The sequence below is a fragment of the Gossypium arboreum genome, chromosome 10 (assembly GCF_025698485.1).
Source record: "Gossypium arboreum isolate Shixiya-1 chromosome 10, ASM2569848v2, whole genome shotgun sequence".
Taxonomy (NCBI): Eukaryota; Viridiplantae; Streptophyta; class Magnoliopsida; order Malvales; family Malvaceae; genus Gossypium; species Gossypium arboreum.
Window position 1 is genome coordinate 124,565,087 of NC_069079.1, and position 22,033 is coordinate 124,587,119.

The 22,033-nt window shown below is 28.8% G+C and overlaps 1 long non-coding RNA gene across 1 annotated transcript in view; it reads left to right on the forward strand.

The window, feature by feature from the left end:
• Positions 1 to 13,598, forward strand: part of LOC128282258 (uncharacterized) — a 38,912-nt gene extending 25,314 nt beyond the window's left edge. The window contains exon 3 of the long non-coding RNA XR_008272478.1: positions 13,307 to 13,598. This is a non-coding gene — a long non-coding RNA (uncharacterized LOC128282258). The remainder of the gene's footprint in view (positions 1 to 13,306) is intronic.
• Positions 13,599 to 22,033: the final 8,435 nt, after the last annotated feature.

Sequence of the window (22,033 nt, forward strand, 5' to 3'; positions counted from 1 at the left end):
TACTCTTAGTTGGAGGAGGAATAGACCCTGACTAAGAGCAACTTTGTCATAATTAAGTGGAGTTGCTTGCGTGCCTAGAGATAGGGTGACAAGATTTTGCCGGATTAGGGTGAAACCTAATAAGGGAATCCATAGATCGAGTTAATGCAACTCTAGGGTGTTAATTAGAGAAAAGTCTCGGTTATTCAACCTAGGGATTAGGCGTTATTAGTCTTAAATAGGGATAATAATATAACTTAGGGATTTCTACGGAACAAGTTAAATGAATAAATCATCCGGTTCGGAGCTAGAATAACAAGTAAAAGTTTAGATGGACTTTTCCTTAGGTATTGTCCTTAATCAATCGTTTTCCCAAAAGTAATTTCCCAATCCTATTTTCTACAATTTCCTAGTTTAATTAGTTAGTTAAAACAAACCCCTTTAATTCTTAGGCTAGATAATAAAAAGTCAGTCATTACTAGTACTTTTAGTCCTTTGGTTCGACAATCCAATCTTGCTAAAGCTATACTACTGTTCGATAGGTATACTTGCCTACGACATGATAATAGTTAGTTCTAAGAACGATTCATTATAAATTTATAAAACTTATCACGAAAATCACAATCACTGGATTTGACGTTTGAGGAGGAGCCAGTTCAGATTTTGGATCGCGACATCAAGGTTTTGCGTAGGAAATCTATTCCCTTGGTGAAGGTGCTGTGGCGGAATCATAGCACTGAGGAGGCTACTTGGGAGCCAGAAGATTCGATGCGACAGCAGTATCCTCACTTTTTCTGATCAGGTAAAATTTGAGGACGAATTTTCTTTAAGGGGGTAGAGTTGTAACGCCTCAAATTTCTCTAATTTCGGCTTTGTAATGTTGGGCTTGGAAATATCTGAACAATTGAGTCTGTGTTATTTTTGGCTTTAAATGTGTTGGGTTAAATAGTGGTGTGCTCTAGGGTGTATTTGGGAGGTCCTAAGTTCAAGTTATAACTTAGACTAAATTTTGGGTTGTATTAGAATAAAGCCTGACTTTAGGTCGGTGGACTTATAAGGAATTGAGGATAAAAACCTATCAGAATGGGCTTACTGGTCTGGTGGTTAAGATGTGTGTTGGCGTGTTAGAGGTCTGGAGTTCGATTCCCTGCAGTAGCGACGAGATTATTATTTTGTTGCAAGTTTTAGTTAACTATTGGGTTTTATTAAGATTCTGAGTTAAGGGTTTTAGGGAAAAAGAAGGGTTTGCTTATTTCCTTTCTTTTGGCAAAACAGTTCACTACTGTTTCTTCTTTTCCCAAAACCCCTTGCTACCGAAAATTCCCTTTTCTTTTTCCTTTTTTCCCCTGTTTTTCTTTCTTTTCGATTAATGGTGATGTGTTGCTAGTGATTCCGTCGATTTGGTAAGTTTGGTTGTTAATAAAGTTAAGCGATTTCCGTTGGAAATTATTAAAAGTGATTTGTTTACTGTTAGGTGATATTCAAGGTTCGGTGGATCGTTGATCGAGTTTTTAACAGCGAGGAATCACCATTCTTTGTCGAAGGTAAGTAGATCTCACGTTTCGAGATTTGTCCATTTTTATGTTAGTCGATTTAAGTGACTGATTTGGGCTCGAAATTGTCAATCTTAGGCTTTGGAGTGCTCATGGTTGGATTAGCAGCAAAAATGAACCAGGTGTGTACTCCGATCGTATAGGAAACAAGTTTCAGCGAAAGCTGAAATGTAGTCTGTCGACGCCACACAGACGTGTGGTCTGCCCGTATGGTAGCATGCGTCGCGAGACACGGGCGTGTCACTGACAAGACAGGCCGTACGCGCGCCACATGGGCACGACGAACACGAGCGTGTGAGGATGATGAGGCCATGTACGAGACAAGGGCTCAGGAAAATAGGTTGTGTGGGCCACACAGGTGAACCATACGGGCGTGTAGAAATCTGGGCCAGGCCGTGTGATCTACACGGGCAATGGCAGTTTGGGCCGTGTATCCCACACGAGCGTATGGGCCCACATGGGCAGGGCACACGGGCGTGTGAGCCCAATCTGTATGAAATGTTCTGTAAGGTTGCACGGGTCGCTTAAGTCGATTGTGACCTGATTATAGGGGTAGTAAGCGTTACTCAGACCCCATACTCATATTGATTATTGAATTGTATGCAAAAGCATGTTATTATAAGCATGTATAACTGTCTGATTCTGTATATATATTCTTTCATGACATTGATATGATCTAATATCTGCATATAAGCATGCCGTGATATGTATGTTGCCTTGCATTGGGTTGGGATTGTTATGAAGAGAAGGAAGTGTAAGAGGCGATTAGCCTCATATCTGGCAGCTACGTTGCCCTTATCTGTTGAGTACTATTTTACGGTACCTTTTGGTGTGTAGGGCTAGATGGGTTGACTATGTCCCCATACTTGGTGAGTAGGGTTGGGTGGGTTGATTTTATCCCCACATGGTGTATTGGGTTGGTCGAAGATGGTGTGCAAGGTTGGAGGGCATGTCTTCTGATATTTGATATGTTATGTATGCGATATATGTATGGCTAAGGTCGAATATCTGTATTCTATTATCTATTTGTATGCATGCTATTTGTGGGGATGCACACACTGAGTTTGCGAAAACTCACCCCCTTTGTTTATTGTGTGTGTCAGCTAATCCTCAAAAGTAGATGGATCGGTGTGGTGGAGGGCTCGATGATGACCACTGGTAGGCACTTTTTGGTTCTATGAGTAACATCTATTTCATCTGTTTTACCTTAATATTTGTTTTTGGGATTACTTATGCTTTCGAACTCGAATGTTTTTGGGTTTATTTTGGGATTTTCAATTCTTAAGTTTGTTGATCTATAACCGAATGATGTTTTAGCTTCCGCGTTAATGAAATGTTTTCTCATAATAATTGGAATGGAGATTTCACGACTTAAGTAAAGATAATAATCTGTACGATTTTCATTGGATAAGGTTTTGGAAAAAAGTTTTCTAAAAGCACTCTCATGTGACGCCGCCAGATTCGGCCATAACATATAGACCAAATTTGGGGTGTTACATGAATTGTAAATAAAAGTACTAAAAAACTAATTGTTACTGAATATTGGACTGCTACTAAATGTCTGAATGATACTGAATACTGGTTGTTACTGAACAAATATGAAAAATCGACGGATAATGAATAAACATTGAAACTGTATACATTTCATCGAAAGTGATTAACAAGATCTTAGTATTATAAATAAAAAACAAATGATTGAATTATTAAGAGTAATAGATTGAATTCTCAAGGTTCACTGATATATGATTTATTATTGACTTAAGTATCGGTTTATAGAAATACCACTGAGTCCATACTCAGCGTACGGTTTGTTTCTGTGCCCAGGTTAAATAAAGCTAGACCGTTGAATCAGCATCCCAGGCTGATCCCGAACTCAATAAGGTAAAGTATGTTAATTGTTGATAATGGCATGTACCTAGGATGTCTTAAGTGTGTTATTTTGTATTGAGATTGTAATAGTGAAATAAGTAAATTGATATTTGACAATGATACATGATAAGTGTTTTAAGTCAAATATTGGATTGTTTTAGTATTGGTATTTTGTATTAGTTGTGGTTTGAAATTTGCAGGGTTAGCTAGTAAAGTGTGAAAGGTTTATTATTGAGTCCACACGGCCTGGTACACGGGCGTGTGACCAGACCGTGTGAGACACACGGCTTGCACATAGGCATGTTGTTGGGCCGTGTGTCCCCCACAGCTAAAATGCTACAAAATAGATTGCCACACAGACTGAGAACACGGGAGTGTGTCTTGGCTGTGTGAAATTAATTTGTTCATAGGTAAAAGTCAGAGAGCTCTACGGGTAGAAGACACGGGCGTGTCACATAAGCCACGGACGTGTGGTACTGTTCATAAAAGGGAAATTTTAATAATTTTATGAAAAATTTTATAAGCTTCCAATTGAGTCCCGGTTTAGTTCTAACATACATTTTAAGTCTCGAGGGCCCATTAAAGGAAATTAAGATATATTTTATGAACTAAATTATATTTTCTTTCTTTATTAATAATAATCAAATTGTAGTGACCTGTAATACTCCGTAATCCTGTTCCGACTACGGGATAGGGTTAAGAGGTGTTACACTTAATGTTTATAACCCGCTTATAAGTAACATTATCTATAATTTCACTATTTACTTATGTATATTCAATACTGTCCATCTGTGTCATAGTCACTAAATTATTTTTATCTTAAGCTACAGAACTCCAAATTAGGATTCGTTAATTTTTCCTAAAATTAGACTCACATATCTTCTTACCATAAAATTTTCAGAATTTTTGTTTAGCCAATAAGTAAAATTTATTCTTTAAAATCACCCCTATTCTGCTGTTTGATAGTTCCAATCCTTCTTCACTAAAATTAATTATCTCCTCATATGAGATTAAGATGATGTTACCGTTTGTTTCTCTTGAAAATAGACTCATTCAAGATTTTAAACATATACATTTAATCCCCAAATTTTTTTCTCCAATTTTTGATGATTTTCCAAAGTCAAAACAGGGGAACCCGAAATCATTCTCACCTTATCTCACAAAATTTATTATATCTCATGATTTACAATTCCATTGCTTACACGTTTCTTCTATAAGAAACTAGACTAAATAAGCTTTAATTTCATATTTTATTCATCCTCTAATTCGATTTATACAATTTTTGGTGATTTTTCAAATTTAGACTATTGCTGCTGTCCAAAACTGTCTTAGTGCAAAATGTTGATTTCTATTTTGCCACAAATTTCACAATTTATACAATTCAGTACTTGCTCAATTAACCCCTCAATTAAGCTATTTTTTCTCAATTAATGCTTTACCTAGACATTATAAGTTGTTTCACAACTATTGAAATTCAAAATTTTCACATAAAACCCTAACTTCAAACTCTTTTACAATTAGGTCCCAAACATTCACTTTCTATTCAATTCTTTCAATAAAATCAGTATATAAACAATTTAAAGCTCTAATTCCATGCTAAATCATCATATACTTCTAGCACATATTCATAGCAACTTTCAATTTCTTTCATAAAATCAAAAACTAATGAATTCAACAAGTGGACCTAGTTGTAAAAGTCAAAAAAACAAAAAAAATTCAAGAAATAATCAAGAATTGAACTTACTTGTAGTAAAAATATGAAAAAACAGCTTAAGGAAACCCTTATATGGTGTTTTTGCTGATGAGAATGTAGAAAAATAAAGAGAAATCTAGATAATTCCACTTTAATCCTATCTTTATTAAGTAAATTTTGCAATATTCCAATTTTCCCTTAATTCTCCTTATTTTCTTGCTGGTTTCATCCCTTGCCGTCCAGCCCAAATAGACCTTGGGTCTATTTGCCTTTTAAACCCTCTTTCTTTTATCATTTAAGCTATTTAATCATTTCTCATGATTTTGCATTTGTTACAATTTAGTCCTTTTTGTTCAATTAACTATCGGAACTTTGAAATTTCTTGACGAAACTTTAATACTAACTTATAACACTCCATAAATATTTATAAAAATATTTATGGCTCGGTTTAAAATTTCCAAGGTCTCGATACCTTGTTTTCGATTCTAATTATTTTAATATTTATTTCTAGTACACTATTCACTATTTCAAAAATTTTCCTAACTTCACATTTAGCTTATACTCACTAAATTGATAATATTTTCTACTCATTTTTTGGATTTAGTGATCTCGAATCACTGTTTCGACACCACTGAAAATTCAGGCCATTACATTTACTTTGATCAAATAAGCTTATTAACAAAAAGAATATACCAACATATTATTGGTTAACATTTTAATTATTATTTTATATAGAATATTGATATTCTTCTATAATTTTAATTTGTTGTGATTTAATTTTGTTATTATATATTATTTATGACATGTTAAAATTAAAAAATAAAAGTAAAATAATTCATTTTCTTTCCTTCTCACAGTTTAGCAAAACAAGTCCACAAGCTCGCGTCGTTCGAAAAAATTAAATTCTTTAAATATATATATATAATATATATATATATATAGGGACTAGTTTTAACAAATGGAAAATATAGAAAAACAATATTAAAAGAAATGAGGATTGGAGGAAAACAGATGGAGAAGCAGAAGAGAATAAAAAATAAAGGAAAATTAAAAGAAGATAAAAAAAATTCAATTAAATTGCTCAAAACGAAAAAATATGGGGATCAGTTGTACAAATCACCCTAAAATTTTTGTTTGAAAGATGATTTAACATGTCACATCAGCTTATTGTTACACAGTTAATTGAAATTAATAGCTCAATGACTAAAATGTTATAACGTGATAACGTAAGTGACTAAAATGTAATATTTCAAACATAAAAAGTGACTATTTTAATAATTTACCCATACATTTATCCAAGCATACGCTTAATGTAAACATTTTTCAATTATTTTATTTTATTTTATTTTCACCATTATCCTTTATCCTTCTTTTTAAAAACTATAATTAATAATAGTATAATTATTTTTCAAAATTAATTTTAAGTAATACCCAAATAGATTTTATAACTTAAATTTATTATTTAATTTTGTAGTTTTTTATTTATCAAACAACGTTTACTCATAAGTAAATAAGTAAATAAAGGCCTTGTGTAATTAAGAAAGTTGAGAAAGGGTTAATCCTCACATGGTAAAAATTGGCTACAATAATGAAGGAAAGAGAAAAACAATATGGTAAAAATTGGGTACAATAATGAAGAAAAGAGAAAAACACTAAGGAAGATCTAATAATGGGGAGGTAATGTCAATGAGCATACCCCACTTATTCTATTTATTGTCAATGGTCATGGATCAATTGTCTACCGTACATGGTTTTTGTTTTCCTTTTTTTGTTATTGTCCAGTATTTTTTGGATTTGTGATCCCAAGCTATATAAAATTCCAAAGTCACTATGTGATTACATTTTAAAAAAATTATTTATTATCGATTGTATATTAACTCGATTGGTATAAACATCACGATGCAAGAGAACATGGGTTCGAGTATGTTAAAGTGCATTATTCTCTTATTTATGGATTGAAAATAAATTATGGATAGTTTTAGATATTGTCTAAAAAAAAGAATAGATATGATCAGAATTTATATTGAGATTTTTCAAAAAACTATATTTATTACACATGAATTAAAAGAAATCTCTTTATGGGTAGTTCAAGATTGTTGAAGCTATAAAATAAAATTTCAATTCGAAAATAGAAATCTCTTTTGTTTAACAAAATTTAATCATTGATTGAATTAATATCATGAGTCAATCGAACACTAATTTAATCGAGAAATTACGAAAATATTATTCTATATTTCAAATAAATTATATCATTTGAGGATAATTTAATCTTTTATGTCAAAAAATCAATAAAAATATGAATATGATGGGATTTGAAATAAAATCTTGAATTTACCAGTTAACCAAAACTTTATTTTTATTATATTTTATACATTTTTATTTTAATATGCACAATTTATTATCTTCATCAGTTATATATATATTAATAATTAAATTTATTGATTAAATTGATATCACAAGTCAACTCGACACTAACTGACAATTAAAGACAATACTTTGATAGATAGTTGTAGTGATCTAATTAATATTTTTAATTTGATGTATTTATGTGTTTAAATATTTTTTCTTCCTAAATTAATTTAATTTTTTTAATGTCGTACATATTTTATTTATTCTTAATGTTTTATTTTTATTTTATTTTATTTTTAAGCATACATATGTGTTGCACGTCTAAAGACGATTGATTACAAATATATTAAAACCATTGAAATCTCACATCTAGCCTGCTTTTATCATGTTGGGAAGATGTTATTGATCTTCTTCAAGTTGTTTTCCACAAATATATTATTCTATCAATTTTCATCAACCAAAACAAAAAAAAATGTAATTAAAGTAAAATTTAACTTTGATATATTACTCTATTGAAAACCCAGATGATTTCAAAGAGAATAATTATATCAATGAGTTTAATAATTAAAAAATATATTTTTCAAAGATTTTAATTTTAAAAATTTTATATAAAATTAAATAAATATTTTAAATGATATTTCGACCAATTTTAATAATTAGTTTATAATTTAGACTTGTATATAATATGGGTGATATAATGTCTTTTGAAGCCTTGGTGAAGTCATGGCTTTATGGCTTTTTATTTAAATAACTCAAATAATTTAATTAAGTATCAAAATGACTCACTTTTTTAATTAACATAAAATGACCTGAAATTTACAGTAAAAATTAGTGGAGCCAAATTATATAGCGCCACCAACTTGCCACGTCAATAGGGAACATAAAAAAAAATTAAATTTTTGGTGGAGCCATGTAGAATGGCGCCACCTGTATAAATACTATGTAAATACTGCAAATTCTAGAAAAATAGGGAAATTCAAAACAATTTTTCATTTTCTGGTGGAGCCAATTTAAATGGCGCCACCAGACTGACATCGTTTTGATTTTTTTACTTTTTTAACTTGTCTTTTCTTTAATTTTTCTTTTTTAAGTTTTATATTTTTCTTATTTTATTTTGTTTATTTATTTTTGTTATTAATTTTAAAAATTTGAAATGTTTTATAATATATATATTTTAAATTTTAAATCTTATTTTTAAATTATTTTTAAAATTTTGAATCTTATTTTTAAAATATTATTTTAAATATTAAATATATATTTTAATAATATAAAATATTTAAATATTTTAAAGATATAACCTTTTAAATTTATTATTAGTTTTTAATATTTTTAATATTATTTAATTTATTTTATAATTTTTGAATTATGATTTTTAAATTATTTTTAAAGATATTCGCTTTTTAATAAAATAACCTAAAAATTTAATTAATTATCAAAATGACCCATTTTTTAATTTGGCTCCACCAACTTTTACTATAGATTTCAAGTTACTTTTGTGTTTAATTAAAAAATGAGTTATTTTGATAATGAATTAAATTTTTATGTTATTTTTATAAAAAACTAAGATATTCAAACTATTTTTAAATTCTATTCAAAAGTTAAAAATAATATTTTATTTGAAAATGAAATTTAAATTAATTAAAAATAAAAAATATTAAAATTTATTTGTTAAAAATGAATTTGTTTAAAATATATATATTAAAAAGTAAAAGTTTAAATTAAAAGTTAAAAATATATATTTAACATCACATCATGTCAGTGATGTGATTAAGCATTAAATATTAATTAAAAAAGACCAATCTTATATAGGAGGCTTGGTCCTTTCAGAAGAAAGAAAGAGAGAAAAAAAGTCAAAGTTGGTTACTTTTTTTATTTTTATAGTTATTGTAATATAATAATTAATTATATTGTATTTATATTTTTAAATATTATGTAGATATCAAAATATTTTTTAGAGATACGGATCAAACTTCATCGAGGATCAACAAAACAATAAAATTAATTATGAATTAAATAAAAAATCGTTTTAATTTTTTTTTTTTCTTGCTAAGCACTACTTTGCTCAACGATTTTGATTGCATGAAAGTGATCTCTATTTAGTTATTATTAATATTCCTTTTAACTATTTTCTTGCATGAAATTAATCTCTATGTGTTGGTTATAATTTTTAATTTTGTACACATTTATAAATTTATATATTAATTTTTTAATTTTAGTACACATTCATAAATTTATGTACTTAATATATATTTTTAATAGATAAAGACAAAAAGATTTTCTTAATAGATTTAAAATGTTTAAAACTTAAAGAAATTAAATATATTAAAAATGTTATGTATGGCCAATTTTAAAATTTTAATATGTTTACTATATTTTAAAAAATTAAATATATTAAAAATGTTAAGTATAACCAATATTAAAATTATAATATATTCAATATATTTTTAAAAATATATTTTAAAATTTTAATATATTTAATATATTTTTAATTGGAAGAGAGAAAAGTGATTTTCTAATATATTTAAAATTTAAAAAACGTAAAAATATTTAAATATATTAAAATTTTAAATATGTTAAAAGAAAATGTTGAGTATAACTAATTTTAAAATTTTAATAACTGAATATATTTAAATATATTAAAATTTTGAACATATTAAAAAAATTAAGTCTATATATTATATGTAAGATAAAAGTTCTCGTATGTAAGATAAAATTTGAGTTTGAATATGCCTAGTTTATATTATATGTAAAACTCTATATATTATTATAGATATCAATTTAATAAAAATAATTTTATTTTTATATTTATATTTAACCATATAACTATTTTTATGTACTTTTTGTTGTTATATAGTTGCCTTTAGTTTTAATGCTTAACTTGATTAATATTTTATGACAAATCTTCATTCTATTATTAATATATTATTACTTATTTAATTTAACTTAAATAAAAATACTTAGAATGGCTACGTTGGTATAGTATAAGTGTAATGTTTTTGTTTTCTCAACCTTTCAATTTAGTCTTCAATATATAATTTTATGTCTAAATTATATAAATAATTGATTTATCATATTTTTATAAAAATTTACCATATAGGATGGTTATCGGGTTTTGGGGTCGCGGTTTCATTTTCCCAAGTACGATCCAGACAAGCGAATCATGCCATACTTACAGATGGCATGTCTGCAATCAATGTTGACATAGGAATGATTGGACTATCTTTCACTAGTGGCATGATGCAGTTGCAAGTACTTTTAGTGTAACGCCCCAATTTTCGGGAATTCTGTGAATGTTGGCATAGGTTTAATTATGTTAGTGGGCCTCTAGAAAGCCCAAACTTAAGATAGAACCCGCTAATTTTAGTTAATTTTTGTTCCATAAGAAAAAAGGGAGTGAAATTATTAAATAGGACCTATGTGAAAATGTTTGAAAATGCTATAGGCTAATTTGTAGTGGCCAAATAAATAGGAGTGCAAAATAGGAGGATTTGCATGACAAACCTCCCATTTTACATGAAGTGGCCAACCATCATGTTGTTGTAGACAAAATGTACACTTGATATCCATAATTTATGGTACAAATTAATACAAATTGATAATAGGTTAGGTAAATGTTCCATGATAATGGATTAGGTAAATATTCCATGATAATGGGTTAGGTAAATGTTTCATGATAATGGTTTAGGTAAATGTTTCATGATAAGAAATTCATGTCTTTTGTATTAAAGAATTAAATGGATGAAATATGAAGTTTTATTAAAAGAAAAAGGGGTGAAAAGAACAAAGTTTTGTCCATCTTTGTTCATCATAGCTGAAAGTTAGAGAAGAGAAAGGAGAGGAGAAAGCTCTTGAGTGTTCGGTCACTTGGGGAAGAAAATTGAAGGTAAGTTCATGGTAGTTTGCTTCTATCTTGATGTTCATGAGTTCTTCTTGATTCTATCTTAACTCTTGAAGTATATTTTGATTTTTAGTTGTGTTGTGAGCATTTGTTCATGAATTAAAATGAAGGAAATGGTTGTTGTTTCATGTTCTTTTGATGAAAAATGGAAGATATGTGAAGTTGAGCCAAACAAATGAGCATGCATGTGCCTTAGATGTTAAAGGAAAAATCAGCTAACATGTTGTGCTTTAAAATGATGAAATGGAGATTATACTTAAGTAAAATCATAGATATGTGATGATTGATTGGTGATATACATGTTTAAATAACAAGCATGCAAGTTAGGTGTGAAAGAGTGATTTGGTAATAAATCTGCTTGGGACAGCAGCAGTAACGTGACTTTGGAAAATCACCATAAATTGTGGGAGATGAATTAGAAGCTGAATAAATTGTGTAATTAAAGCTTAATGAGTCTAGTTTCAAATGGAATAAACGAGAACATATTTTGAATTCTGTACAATGAGAAATTTGATTCGTAATGAAGGGTGGTCAGATTAGTCAAACAGTGAAACATGGGAAACTTTGAGAAAAATCTGGTATTGATCGGCTAAACCAAAAATTCTGAAAATTTAATGGATAAAAGATATATGAGTCTATTTTCAAGGAAAATTAACGGCACTTGATTTGGAGTTTCGTACCTCCAGCTATAAATAATTTAGTGACTGTTGCTCAGGAAGACAGCTTGCAGTGAAATTATGATTATGTGGTAAACATTGACAAAAATTTGTTAATGAGTTGCTTATTGATTTCTTATAAGCTTACTATGATCTGTAGGTGTGGTTGGCGGAATATTGTAAGGGATTAATACGTAGTTCGTATTTGAATAGTTAGATTAACGTGTTAGTAATCCAATTGTAGGCGGTTCGTGTGTGGATCTCGTCGACATATCGTCAAAAGCAGTGTGTAACTAACACCCTCTTTCTTAGTCTAGATCGACAAAAGCGAAAAGCCGAAATGCCGAAAACGGTATTTTGTAGATTTGCGAGTGTCTGAATGCTCGTGAGGTAAATCGATTAATGTTTTTGGTAAGCTGCAAAATTTGGACTGCAAAGTGCATGATTTCTGTGCCCTCAATATTTTTGGGCTTAATGGGCCAAAATTGGAATGATGGGCTAACGGACCCAATTCGGTAAGAACCCTCGGTACGTGATTCTGTTAGTACGTGAAAAGTAGGAATATCCATGAAAAACCCTAAAATAGATAAATTACTGAAATACCTTTAAAAGTGGAAAATTTACAGTTTTACCCTTAGTAGATGAATTACCGAAATACCCCTAGGGTTAAATTGACCTAAATGCATGTTTGACTGTTGTTATTTACTGCATGCCATGTTATTATCTGATGCATGGGACTGAGATATTGACGGAGGAAGTACTGAAAGTGGCTTGTCCACGTACTGGAGGCTTTGCCTCAATTCTTTGATAATCGAGCGCAAAGCAAGCGCAATCGTGGAGTGTTAAATTTGGGTGGGTTGAGCTATTCCCCACATGGAGTGTATGGCTGGTACGGGTGAAGTGTAGTGGTTGGTGGGTTGAGTAGTCTCCCCAAATGGGCTTGCATATGTTTACTGATGTTGCATGTATTTTGAAATGGGCCTATGGGCCATACTGTTATCTGAATAAGGGGCTAAGGCCCAGTTTATTGTAATCTGAAAAGGGCTCTGGCCCAGTACCACTGTTACCCAAATGGGCTTGCATATGTTATTGATGTTGCATGTATTTTGAAATGGGCCTATGGGCCATACTGTTATCTGAATAAGGGGCTAAGGCCCAGTTTATTGTAATCTGAAAAGGGCTCTAGCCCAGTACCACTATTACCTGAATAGGCTTAGGCCCAATAGGCTTGAGCTGACTTGGGCTTTGAAGGGGTTTTCCTTACACACTGAGTTTCCCCAAACTCACCCTTTTATTTTCATCCACGCAGGAAATCCCCAACCATAGTGGGCTTGGAGTTGTGAGGGAATTCGGAGTGGCCACCCGTTCTGAAAGTTTGATTTTCTTCTGGTGAACTGGACATCCTTTTATTTACATTTGAAGTTTTTGGGCTTTTAAATGTAATAAGGCCGCTTAATTATTTTTGATGGTTTTAATATGTATTACTAAGATAGGTAATACTTATATTTAACTGTTGAAACTGGATAGCTTTAGGGCGCGTTTTCAAAAACAACAGTTGATTTCAAAATAACACGACAACAAGCAAAGCTTCCGCAATGAAAGTATTTTTCCAAAATTAATCACTTTTCCTAAAAATGACTTAATCAAATCGGTTTTCCTAGAAATATCCATGACATTAAGGTGTGGCAATGGCGGTATGCATGTCTAGGATTGGATCCGAAGGAGCTTGGTATTAGCGATCCGATGGACTCACCACCTCTTTTAGGTTTCCTACCGGTGCATAGCTTCCATTCACTTTAACCCTTAATGAATTAATCTTTGAACATCAAGTACGATTTTACGGACTTAGAAAGGAAATTTTTTTTTACGTTTTTGATGTGGCATGCCGGATCCGGCCATAACTTCTGAGCCGGGTTTGGGGTGCTACATTTAGCATCCAATTTCCGGTGGTCTTGAGACATACGTGCGACAGTACATGTATGACGCCTTTTTAATTTTCGTATTTGCCACTGTTGAGTCCTCTATATAAATGCAGCTCAAACTCGCCAACCACACCCATCGCCGGCTCTCCAACATTCCCCAACATATAATGTCGGTGTAGATTTGACAACCTTGTAATCAATCGACAACTTCATACTGTATTGTTTGATGGCAAACATACAGTCCGCCTTGTTCTCGAACTGTTGCCCAACGAATAACTCCTTGAACTGTGAATTTATCGCCAATCTATGAGCAGGTACTATATCGGCGTACTCAGGAAACTCGGATACATGCGTTGCATATGGATCTACGTTTAACATGTCGCCCCCAGGTTCATTTCGTAAAATAATACCACGACTTGGGTTATTGAATGAATGACCGTGAACATCTTCAACCTCTTCCGGGCCTTCATCATCGATATCGTCCGGAACCTCATCAACATCGAGGGCACTAAAATCTTTAACATCTTGATCAGAATCTTCACCATTATTGGTCATTTCTCTGACATTTGCCTCTGTGCTTATTATCACCTCTAGATGTATTTGTAAACGGGGACTGGGGGTAGGGTTGTTATACGAATTCCCACCATAATTAGAATTATTTTTGGGCATCTGTGATGTCCCTTCACATTCTAATTGGTCTGTCCATCCAACGTTAAGATCAAAGTCAAATTCGTGATGTTGACTTATTGGACTAACATTCTCAACAGGCTCTAAGTTTGTTAACTCGGCAAATAATTCAACTGGTTGGGGGTTCTCACTCCTAGTCGGCCACCATATTTCCACCATAGTGCCTGAGTTATCACCATCTAACAGCTGCATATTACAAAATTTGAACGGATCTGTAGAGACTAGAAACTTGTAAAATAATTTAGACATCGCCCTCCCACAACGGATAGCTATTTTCACACTGATCTTTCTTTTCATTTCTACTAGCTCCACATTTTTTTTGAATCGCAAACCTACTCTTTGCCGACCTTGAAATATACAACCAACATCACCTTCTATAATTTCACCATAAAAAATAACATATACCAAAAACACCTCATTATTCATCTTGAATAGATTTTTTTAACTCTCCTAATGAACACAATAATTTCACCATTCTATATATGATAGAGAACCAAGAGGTGGAGCCATAAAGAATGGCTCCACCAAAATAAAATAATAAATATTAAATTATTATATTAAAAAATAAAAAGTACACTATAAAGTGATGGAGGCATTCTAAATGGCCCCACCAATTAAAATATTAATTCTTACAATTTTAAATTTAATTTAAAAAACGTTTGAATATATTTAAAATTAATTTTAAAATTAATAATTTATAAAAATTATATTTAAAATTTTAAAATATTTAAAATATATATTTAAAATATTATAAAATAAATAATAAATTTGAAAGTTCATATCTTTAAAATAATATATTTTAAATAATTTAAAAATCAATAATTTAAAATAATTTAAAAATCATAATTAAAAAATTATAAAAAAATTAAAATATACATTTAAAATATTATAAAACTAATAATAAATTTGAAAGGTCATATCTTTAAAATATTTAAATGTTTTATATTATTAAATATATATTTAATATTTAAAAATAATTTTAAATTTTTAAAAATAATTTAAAAATAATATTTAAAATTTAGAAAAATAATTTCAAAAATATATATTTAAATTTTAAAAAATATATATTATAAAACATTTCAAATATACATTTCAAGTTTTTAAAATTAATAAAACTAAAATAAAATAAAATAAAAATAAATAAATAAAGATAAAGACAAAAATAAAAATAAAAACAAATGTCAGAGAAATGAAAAATTAAAAAAATAGTAAAAAACAAATTAAAAACAAATATTAAAAAGCAGAGTGTCAAGATAGATTTCTGGTGGCACCATTTAAATTAGCTCCACCAGAAATTGGAAAATTGTTTATAAAGTTCCTCATTTTTCAAAATTTTTAAATTATGATTTTTAATTATTTTAAAGATATTTAAACCTTTTAAAAGAATTTTTATAAAAAATTATTTAAAAATTTTAAATGTTTAAATATTATTAAAATATATTTAATATTTAAAATGATATTTAAAATTTTAAAAATAATTTCAAAATATATTTTTAAAATTTATAAGAAATAATTTCAAAATATATATTTAAAATTTAAAATATATATTTGAAATTATTTTATTTTGTTTAAAAATATTTTTTAAAATATATTTAAAATTTAAAATTTAGAAAATTAATTTCAAATATATATTTTAAAATTTATAAGAAATAATTTCAAAAGTATATATTTAAAATTTAAAAATTTTAAAAAATATATTATAAAACATTTCAAATTTTTAAAATTAATAACAATAAATAAATAAATAAATAAGCAAAATAAAATAAGAAAAATATAAAACTTAAAAAGAAAAATTTAAAGAAAAGACAAAAGTTAAAAAAAGCAAAAAAAATCAGAGCGTGTCAGGTCTGGTGGCGCCATTTAAATTGGCTTCACCAGAAAATGAAAAATTGCTTTGAAGTCCCCTATTTTTCCAGAACTTGTAATATTTTCATGGTATTTATACAGGTGGCGCCATCCTACATGGTTTCACCAAAAAAATAATTTTTTTTATACTCCCTGCTGACATGGCAAGTTGGTAGCGCTATTTAACTTTTACTATAAATTTAAGTTATTTTGGTGTTTAATTAAAAAAGTGAGTCATTTTGATACTTAATTAAATTATTTGAGTTATTTTGATAAAAAAAGCTTGGCTTTATATATGTTTATTTGTGAGCCCAACACTCACATCAAAATTAGATATGACAAACATAATTTAAAAGAAAACCATATAATATTACTAGCACTGAGCAATTTCAAGAAATAGAATTTCTTTTTAAAATTTTAAGTTAATTATTTGATTTTTAAAAAATTAACTTGAATGAGTGATTATGTTTTTAAAGTTTAAGTCGAGTTGAATTTTACAACTTAAATGTAAATATCTCTTGGATCACCGATAGTTTTAAAATGTACAAATTGATCCCTCTCAAAATTAAAAAATTCAAAATGATCTTCTAAAACTCAAAATATTTATAAAATATTTTCCCAAAATTTTATAAATACATATAAATTCAAAGAATTAAAAACTTAAAATTCATAAAAACATTAAATTATATATTTTTTAAAAATTAATAAAATAAATTTGAGGTCTTAAACAAGTAACTTATTAATTCAAGTTCATCATACTAATTATCTTGTATTCCAAGAGTTTTCATATATATATCAAGGCTAAGCTAGAATATTTTTAAGGGCCCAAAATGAATTTTTAATTTTAATAGTCTATATCTTTATATTTTTTAAATGATTAAATTATATTTTTATAATTTTAAGGGCCAAAGTACAATTTTACCTTTACTAATTTAAAATTTTAAAATTTTTAAAGGGCCTAGATAGTATTTTTTATTTTAAAGGGCTGAGGCCCTACCAACCCTTTAAATTCACCTCTAATATGTATATTATTTATGTTCAGTAACTCGAATTTAGTCATATTATCAATAATATTTCAATATAGAAAATTTACTTTTTAAAAAATTATCTCGAACAAACTTATTTAGCTTGAATCAATTAAATTTAAAAATTTAAATCAAATTAAAATAATAAAATAATAAAATAATACTCATTTACTACTCAATTTGATCTAATACTCACTTCTCAATATTACACCTTTTCAATCTTTATATACCATAAAAGGAGAAGTTATCCGTGGTGTGTGTGTGTTTAGTGCTCCTTATTTCCTTTAAAAACAAAGTTTAGTTTTTCCTTTTTATAGAAATGAAACTAAGGAATATTGATATTTATACTGCAAAAGAAAAACCACTATTTGAACATGTATAAATTAATATTGTACGCATAAAATTTATATTGAATAATATTTAATACCAAGAAAAGTAAAATAATATATTGGTGAATCAAATTTATTAAATAATTTATAGTTGATAGTTATATACAGAATGGATGATATAATATTTGTGAAGTCTTCCCTTGGTTGACCATAAAAGGAGAAGTCATTGTTTTATGTTTGTTTGGTATTTATTAGTGAGCCCTACACACACATCAAAATTACATATCATAAACATTGATTTAAAATTAAACTATATAATAATACACCTTTTGGAATCTTCCTATTGTTGACCATAAAAGGAGAAATCATCCTCTTCTGTCTTTTGTCTCCTTTAATTCTGTGTCTAATTATGTCAAAACAAGGGTTTTTTTTTCCTTTTCTTTGGTAGAAATTAAAATAAAGATGATTGTAATTTAAAATTCGATTCGATTCGAAAAATTCGATAAAATTTTTAAATTTTGATTTAAATAGTTCGAGTTATTGAGTTAATCAAGCTATTTGGATCAACTCGAATAAAAAATTAAGTTTTCGGTTTAACTCGAATATAAATTACACAATTCGAGTTATCTGAAAATCTAAATAAGAAAAGGTAAAACTTCGCCATTTTAATAAATGTTTACCTTTTCTAAAGTTAAAAGTCAAAACCATTAAGTTAAAAGGCAAAACTACATTGTTTTGATAAATGTTTACTCATTAAGTTAAAAGTCAAAACTATTGTAATAGGCCCAATTTGCCCGGGCTATTAAAAGTTTTAAAAAAAAAGAATAAACTAAATAAAAGAAAAATAAAGTTTTTTTAAACAAGTCCATTTTACAAGGCCCACAAACACTTAAACCCAATTACACCCAAGCCTATACCGTAGCCCAAATACCTAAACTACCCAGTAGCCCATTACACCCTCAACCCAAAAATATACGGGGCCTAAAAGGCCCAAATCAGTTAGCAGGTTAGGAAACCCTAGGGTTTCCAGAAGCTTCGCGCCGCAAGCACTCCAATCGTCATGCCCCTTCGGCTCGCGCCATTCTAGTGACCTTTCATCGGCGCCGTGACTCCAGCTCCATATCGCGCCGTAATCGGCGCACGAATCAACGCCAATGCACTCACCACCGTGATATCCTCGCTGGTATACCTGCAAAAAGGAAAGAACCACAGCAAAAAAGAGAAGCAAACATGGAAAAGAAATCAAGGATTTCTTTCCAAAATGTAATGATTCACAGAAGGCTATAAAAGCCTCTTCACTAATTTGTAAACGATACGATTTTTTTTATCAGATATAAAAACACAAAAACATATTATAAATTTTTGGAAGCCTTGCCAAAGAACAGTGGTGATTCCTCTTGTTTTATTTCCTTTATTTACTTCTCGAATACCTGCATATCGTACACACAAAGCACCATAAAAATAATAAAAGAGGATTACCTTTTCAATTCGCTAAGAAAAGCAAAACTTTTTGAATCCTGACCGCCGTACATGGTGGAGTTGGCAGAGACGCGTGGGGGAGTGGGCGCCCTGGGACGGAGGCTCGACGGAGCTCCGAAGGCCTGCTCTCAGTCTTCTTTAAGAGGGTTTTTCTTTGTTTTTTTTTAAAAACGGGCTCAAAATGATTTTTAAGGCAAAAATTTGGCTTATATAGCCTCATAGAAACGGCGTCGTTTAGGCTTAAAATAATAGGCTTCAAAACGGTGTCGTTTCAAGGCCGAGGATCCGCACGTTGACCCGAGACCCGGGAAGGATCCGCGTGTTTTTTGCTTAAAGGGCTAATTGCCCAATTGATCCTTTCGCATTTTCAAAATTTATAATTTCGTTCAATTCAAACTTTATTTTGTTTTAATTTGGCCCTGACCTTCTATTTTCATTTCAATTTAGTCCTATTTACTATCATAAAGCCTATTTCGCAACGCCGCCGTTTTGGGATTAGGGTCAAATTGCCCAGTGGGTCCTTCAACTTTTAACGCGTGTTTCAATTGGGTTTAAAATTCATTTTATTTATTTAAAATTAACCCTAGATTCTTATTTAAATTCAATTTTAATCCTTTTATATATATACATTTTACATACAATTTATTTATTTTAAATATTTCATATATATTAATTATTTTTATAAACATTATTTATACACGTAAAAATTATTATATATTATTTTATTATTTATCAGGTTATTTGTATTTTATTATATATTTTATTATATATTATATTTTATTATATATATTATTCCTATATTATCTTCATTTTATTATATATTGTTCTATTATTTATTAGTACATATAATTAAAAATTTGTAAATTATTATTAAATAATACATATATCATTATTAAATATTTAATATTTAATATCTAATGTTCTTAAATTTACTATAAAAATTTTGTTCCTATTTAACATATTATTATTTTTATAAATATATTAAGTTATTATATCATATAGTATGTTTTATATATATATTAATCGTTTTAAAAAATTCTCCTTTATCATTTTTATATTATTTTAAATATTATTTTAAATTATATTATTTTATTTTTATTTTTTGACTTATATTTTATATATGTTCATAATTTGTTTATTTATTTTTGTATTTTTTATTTATTTAGTAATATTGTTTTAGTAGGTTAATTTTTATCTCATAAATTATTTGTTATTTTTATGTTATTTATTGTTTTTATATATTCGCATGAAAATTGATTATTTATGTTGATTGAAGTTATATTTGCATGAAATATTATTATATATGTAATTTATGTTGTTATATTCATTATTTTCTATGTTATATTTTGCATGAAATATTAATGCATGTATATTTATATTATTTATATCTGCATGAAAGGTTAATGTATATTATATAATTTATGTTGTTATTCATCATTTTCTATATTATAGTTGCATGAAATGTTAAAGCATGTAGTTTATATTGTTTAGTATTGATATCTTGTAATATGTCAAACGCATCATTGTTATAAAAGTTTATATTTCATTTAATGCAAAAGAATTTTAAAAAATAAGGCAATGTTTTTGGTATTTAGGAATTTGGGAAGTAGTGCCCGAACATGTTGGGTTGCGATTTCCCGTTTGTCTAAATGTCTAAAAAACATCCTTCTAAATAAATTTTGTAAATCACAAGATGATTTCAGTTACGAAAGTATAGGAATATCGTGTCCAATCATGCTAGATGTGATATTCGTACTCTTTTGAAGCGCAGGAATCTTGATTTTCAACTCAAATTATTATGGTTTTGAAAAGATATCTTTTTTCTAAATTCCATCAAACTTTTGACATTAAGACAAAACTATTCAATTTGGTACCAATTTTGGGCGCTGCGAGGGTGCTAATCCTTTCTCATACGTAACCAACTCCCGAACCCATTTTCTCACAATTTTGTAGACCAAAATGTTTTATAAGGTGATCCAATCACACTTAAAAAGGTTGGTGGCGACTCCCGTTTTCAAAATACTCTCTTTGAAAAAAAGGTTTCGACAACCATTATATTGTTTATGTAGTTAAATAAATTTATACTTCGTTTACTAGTTAAATAATCGGCTCATGTAAACACAACATTAAGTATAAATAATATGATTCATTAACTTGACTCGACTTGACTTGAAAATTTTTTACTCGATTCAATCATATTAGGAAAAAATTCATATTGAGTTTGGTTGCTAAAATAGGATTCGTCAACTCGATAACTTAAAATTTTTTGACTCGATTCGATTCGACTAGATCGAATACTCACCCCTACCTGAGAAGATATAAAGTAAAGCAATAAAGGTCTAAAATATATGAATTATGAGTATTTATTACACTTGACCAATTGCTTTTCTTCAAACAAAACAAACACTAATGCACATGAAAATGCAAATTCACATGCAACCTAGGTATGCATTCTATATACAATGCAATGCAATGAATAAATAAATAAATATTATTTAACAATGGAGTTTCCTCTCTGTAAGTGCCTTTGTTTAACATATTTGGCTAGATGTTTTTAAATGTTATTTCACCATAGAATGACTCGAATAACATCTTGACTTAGTAAAATTGAACATTAGGAACAACTTAAAAGTTGAGGGCAACTTGAGAGTTTTGATCCCCTTTTGGTTCTTACACCTAATTATAATTCTCATACAGTAAAAGAACGTGATTGAGTTGAATGAATGGTGGTTGTTTGACATAACCTATA